Source organism: Amblyomma americanum, chromosome 11, assembly GCF_052857255.1.
Source record: "Amblyomma americanum isolate KBUSLIRL-KWMA chromosome 11, ASM5285725v1, whole genome shotgun sequence".
NCBI lineage: Eukaryota > Metazoa > Arthropoda > Arachnida > Ixodida > Ixodidae > Amblyomma > Amblyomma americanum.
The window spans coordinates 105,348,192-105,354,364 of NC_135507.1; the positions used below are offsets into that span (position 1 = coordinate 105,348,192).

A 6,173-nucleotide genomic window follows, 5' to 3' on the forward strand; every position below is an offset into this window, starting at 1 on the left:
CTCCCTCTGTATCACAAATGCCTATCAACTTCTGCAAATCTTCTTTGTTGTCAGCCATTAGCACTATATCATCGGCGTATATTAGTCCCGGTAATGACTGTTTAATCAATTCTCCTTGCTTGAAAAAAGACAGGTTGAAGACTAGTCCGCTCCTCTCTAGCTTGGTCTCCAACCCTTGCCGGTACAGCATGAACAACAAAGTAGACAGAGGACATCCTTGCCTAAGACTCGCAGTATGTCTATAGACCAGAATCTTCAGCGTTCTGTGGGCGCCGCCATTTTTCTTGCGACGGTAGCGCCGCGGTGCGAGCGTTGGCTGTGGACTGCGGGCACCGCGAATAGTTGCATTGGCGGAAGCAGGAACGGTAGCAATGGCTTGTTCTCTAGGCGGTCCGTTGACGCTTAAAATAGGTAAGTGTTTTTTTCTTTTCACTATGGTACTGTGTACGCATGACAAACGCTGTAAAACACGCATCGGGACGGTAGTAAAGCTTTGCGGTAGCGCGGCAGCAATGATGCCGGCGAATTTTGTATGCATTGCAATGGTTTTTGCGCGTCATAAAACGAAATGTTTTATTAGAGTACGCGTCCTGGCAAGTTCCCAGTCAGCATGATACAGCTGCATACCAAAGCTTTTGCCGCGACACGGCACTGTGTATCGGCGCACCTTATTTTGATTTGCTTCAAGTAAATGTCTACCTGCTTATCGCTTAAAGGTACCGGTTTTTAGATACCTTTGTCATGTTCCTTAGGGGCCCCTTGCGGATCGGATCAAACTGGTAACGCTATGAAGGTTGTTTTTTTTTCTTTGTTTATCGCCTTTGGAAGCTTGCCTTATCGCCTTGTTGGCTGCGCGAGACGTGAACAGAGCGCGCTCCTGTTAGGGATTAAGGATCGGATCGAGCTAAGAATGTCGCCGTGAAGTTCATTTGTATTTTTCGTTTACTTACTTCGGAAGCTTGTCTTACTGTTTTGTTGGCTGGGCGAGACCTGAGCAGGGCGCGCGTCTGCTTATTGTCCGAAATGCTTCTCTGTATTTTAAGCACCTTGTCAAAAAAGTTGGCTGCTAAATTGAGTGCAGTCGAGAGCGAAAGTCATTCTCCACCCGATGACCGTGCAGTGCACTAGCCGCTATCGCGCCACCATCCTTTTAATGTCTGTTTGCGGGCTCATGCTCGGCCAATAAGCAGTTTGTCGTCAAAGCTTTGTTCTGTCTGCGTGTTTCCATGTATGATAATATTGCGATTAACTTTGCGCGTATTTTTTGTTTTGCTTCCTCACCGTAGGCGACCGGGTTCTGCCGCATCCTCTTTCTGTCGCGGCCAACGAATGGAAAGAAGACATGAAGCTCTGGCCTTCCCTGCAAGAAAACCACATAACGTATTACCTGCTAAAAACAAAAGCTTGCGATCTGGAAGATGTCCAAGCCATCAAGAGTTTAGACTCGTACAACTTTGTAATTAGCGGAAAAGTGGGTCAGCTCCTCATTTACCAAGCTGACAAAGAGACTTGTTTTATTAAAGGGACAGTCTCACCCTCCCAATCTGATTCTGACCGACCGCACCAAGCATGGGTTTGCATGTCAAGCGATTGCCGCATTTTATCCGGGTCCTGCTCCTGCAAAGTCGGATTGACTGCCGTGTGCAGCCACGTCGGTGAGTACAGTTATCGGCAGTCTTAATGCGTCAGCGTTACAGCAGACGTTCGAAGGAAATGCAGTGCGTGTTGTCAATTGCACGGAAATTTGAGCTAGTTGGTTCATGTGTTGTCACTAGTTCAGAATTGGTCGAGAGGGTTGTCACATAACTAGTTGAGCAGCTGTGGAATGATAGTGACTAATGTTCAGTTAAATTGTGACTATGAGGCCATAACATGACTGAAATGATATAATGTAAATTAATTACGCTGAAAAGAAAATTCGGCTAATAATTGGGAATCGAGCCCATGACCCATGGGTTGAGTCAGACACGTTACTCCTACGCCATTGCAGCACGTTTGTCCAACGGTTAAAGGGGACATCGTGTGTCGTGTGGTGTCTAGTAGGACTACTGATGTGTGGTAATGAGTGTAATTAGAGGTACTAATTAAGAAGGTACCAAATGACCAATAAATCTATTGCATCAGACATAGCCTCAAGGTGCAGCTTAAATGTCCCCTTAATTTTTGCACCGCCTTCTGTTCCTAGAGGTTGCTTAAACTACTTGTCTAATAGCTGCAGCTTGTTGTGTCAACCATAATATTTTATTGTACCTTAGGCACCCTTGAGTCTAGTGATGTGATCTAAGTGAACTGTAATCATTTATAACCTGCATGTGTTGCATGCAACCTCTCGGCTACCTCGGCTAACGGCACTTAACCATCATCATGCATTCCTGTTGCAGCTATGTTTCCATTTATTATCAATACCTTCTCCATAAAGCTATTTTGTTGGAAATTGATTCCTAGCTGCACAAAATGTCTGAGTAACATGCTATGCACATTTATATTTTTGTGCATGTATAAACAAGCTGCGTGGCCTGTACCTTCATGAAAAACTATGCTGGCTGTATATCTGCACCTTTTATGTGAAAAAGAAAAGAAGGTTGTGTAGAAGTGTGTGACTTATTATGGACTCATTATTTATTGTCCCTTAACGCGCCCTGGGTAGGGCATTACATAAGGGGGGAAGCAAGAAAGTATGTTCATGGTCATATTTTGATGCAATTAAAAGCAAACAAAAAGGCATGGTAATGTTATACATTACTATGGTACCATGCATATGCAAGTACAATGTGAATAGCAAATGAACGACCAGAACACTCATGTGATTCATGTCCACGTACGTTTATAAAACATTTTTACAAGCACAATATGCACAAAATAGTATACAGGTGCAGAACAAAGGGTAGTTTATAAATTACACTGAAAAGCAACAACAAATAAAATTTCAGTTTTGGACTGGAGTCAAGCAGAAAAAAAGACTGAACTTAATGCTGTTCCACAGTTTAATTTAACAAAATGAGCTGAGTGATATTAACTGCCTTAATGTGAAGTCACATTCATGGATGATACATTCAGGAATTGAGAATGCTATTCATCTATAGTCAAAGCTAAGAATGATTTATTGAATGCATTTGTGGAGCCAGATATACGCTGCACGCACAGAGAACTGAAAAGCCGAGGCGATGTTCATACGGGTAGAACTAGGAGGAAGATTCTAAAGCGAGGGAGGTTATAATACCGATTATGAATTAAGCCCATCCGTGATTTCTTTCTTTGATGAGCTAATGAGTCGAGGCCAGTGCAAAATTTTATGACACTAAGGCTAAGCCGTGTATCACATGCTGAGCAAATGTAATGAGCAGCCCGATCCTGGATGTTTTGCAAGTAATTAAATTAGGTAAGGCTGATGAGAGCTCTATGTTATGCAGCCAAATTGAAGTTTTGGTCTAATGTATTCCTCATAGGCGAGTTTTTGGATGTAACTGGGAGACAAAGAAAGTGAACGTCTAATGAAGCCAAGTTTTCCAGATGTACGTGTCAGCCGCGAGTTTTGTGATATGTTCAGACCAGTTCAGTTTGTTCGTGATAACACCACCTAGATATGTGCATGAATAAATGCGTGAAATAATGATGGTGTTTAAAGAGTATGAATAATTTAGGGTGGAATGCTTTCGGCACACTTGAATTTCTTTGTATTGCATCTTCTCTTCTGTAAGTATACTTCATAAATGTCTGTTCACTGTAAAGTAATTTAATGTATTTGAAGTTATAGTGAGTGCATTTTATAATAGACAGCAGTATTTCACATTGTTTTAGCGTAGTGTTTACATTTCCTTCTTCTTTTTAAGTGCTGCACACTTATTGTCGTGCCTTCCTTCGATTGAATGCAATTGTATAGCCGTATCCTGTCTCATTCTGTACTTGTCTCATTCATTGTAGCCAATAGAGTCACTTTCACATGCAGTAGCATTATCCATTGTAGCCACTGGTTGCTTTCAATGTTTTCTATCGGCTTTTTTTTTCATGTAACAAGGTGCGGTCCTCTGGAAGGTGGAATTTGCCAGCCGAAACGGCCTGACCGGACAGAGCTGCACTGACAAGAGTGCCATGTGGAATCAGGGCACGAAGAGAAATGTTAAGCCATCCCAAATAGATAGCATGGATTTTAAGATGCGAAAAGAATGCAAAGACATGGAGCATAAAAGGCAGAAGGTTAATACAAAACATTATGAGACCCATGAGCAATATGTGAGAGAGATGCAGCAGTCTGTAATAGCACCCCTTCTTGAGATAAAAGGGAGCCTTCTGCATCAGACTGTTTCCGCAAAAGTGTCGCCCATTGTGCATGCCAAAAATATGTTAGGGAATGCAGCCCCTGAGCTCACTCATGGTCGACATGATGATGCCGACCTATTGGCGTGCAACACCTGCTCAATTTTTTATAGTAAATGGGTATGTATTAAAGAGCAAATCAGGCTAAGGCTTATGGAGCTCACATGCCAGCAGACTGGGAAGCTTTGGGAAGCTAGCCGTAAGCTGCGCCTCACAGCTTCTAACGTGTCAAAGGTTCCACGGAAGAAAGAAACCCCGCCAGATAAGTTTGTCACATCATGCCTTTTTAGCCAGTTTCGGGGCAACAAGGCGACAAGTCATGGACAGAGGTTCGAGCCTGTTGCCAGGCAGATGTTTGAGAACCACCGTGGTGTCCATGTTGAACGTTGTGGCACAGTTGTTAGCGCCACACATCCATTTTTGTCGGCAAGCCCTGATGGCTTAGTTGGCACAGACAGCATATTAGAAATTAAATGCCCGCATGTAGATAACTATCTGCAGCTTGCAGACTCCAACAAGTACGATGTCAAGAAGGACTCGAATGGAGTCTACTACCTTGATAGGAAAGGAAAAAATGGATACTACTACCAGGTGCAGTTTGTTATGTTCTGCACAGAGCGTACACACTGCTACTTCTATGTGTGGTCAGCCATGAACTCTATTTTAGTTGAAGTGCCCTATGATGCAGATTTTGTTTGCCTTCATATTTCAAGGCTGTCAGAATTCTATTTCAGGCATTATTTGCCAAGGCTTGTTGATGCTGTTCACAGCAACAGCTTAGACATATCTGAATACAGGGCTATCACTACACCAGCAGAACAGACTGAACAATAAACACTGAATGACTGAGTTTTACTTTTTGTGTTTTGAGTTTTTTTATCACTGCTTGAGATGTTGATGCAAGGAAATATCACTGCAGCAAGCGGTGCACATCTATGTACAAAGTCCTGCAAATATGACCTCTAGCACTCATGTGGGTGTGCTTGAGGTCACAAAAACAAAGTTCTAGAGCATTTCTCAAACACTTCAAAGACCAAACAACACGGTGTGTAACCAAGAGGTACAGACACAAAATTTTTAACAAAGTAGCGAATGATTTCTTTCATGGGTGCAAGGAGATGTCTTCTAGTAAGGTTCACTAACAGGCATTGAGTGGAACATACGATTTTGCATGGTCTGATAAGCCGTTCGGCCTTTCCACTCGTATCCAGTGACGTCAAGGTGCACTTGCACAATTACTGTGACGTTACCAAACTATGTGGTAGTTCACAGGGGCTGCCAGTGCTTGCTGACGACACCGACGTCATCAGGAATGTAGTAGTAGTACAGGTTGGCCAGTCGACTTGAACGTCAAGGTGCAGTTCAGTGCTGGCACTGACAGAGACAGAAGCTGCAGGTACAAAAGTGTTTATAATTATCAACTATCTGCACAAGAGTTTTGAGCTCCTTTTCACCATTACTAGGCCCATATGCGTCTTTCAAGGCAAAAAAACTGACACTCAAAAACTTTGTGTCTGTACACCTTCAACATGCTGTAATGAAGTGCAATAAAATGGTGCACAATAGTCAAACACTCCACCCAGTCTTCTTTCACAGCATCAGAAATGTCTAGTGTGCCCTCCTGCTTGTCACGGAGTAATTGTGCCTTGGATGTGGCCTGTTTCAATCTCACTGTCATTTTCGTTCTCTTCCTCTTCGCCTTTTGGATCTGCTATTAGTGGCCCTTTCAGATTGCACAGCCCTGCACAAACTAGCACAATGCTGTTCATCAACTTCTTGTGATGAATAGGCAATGAATACTTGAGAATTCTGTACACTTTAATACGATTAATTGCACGTTCAACGTGAATTCTCAGGTG

General features: G+C 42.9%; 1 long non-coding RNA gene across 1 annotated transcript; it reads left to right on the top strand.

Annotated features, from left to right (window-relative positions):
• The first annotated feature begins 327 nt into the window (after positions 1-327).
• LOC144110381 (uncharacterized) lies at positions 328-5,475 on the top strand. The gene is made up of 3 exons (XR_013309820.1): positions 328-411; positions 1,287-1,655; positions 4,016-5,475. It is a non-coding gene; the product is annotated as an uncharacterized LOC144110381 (long non-coding RNA).
• The last annotated feature ends 698 nt before the right edge of the window (positions 5,476-6,173 follow it).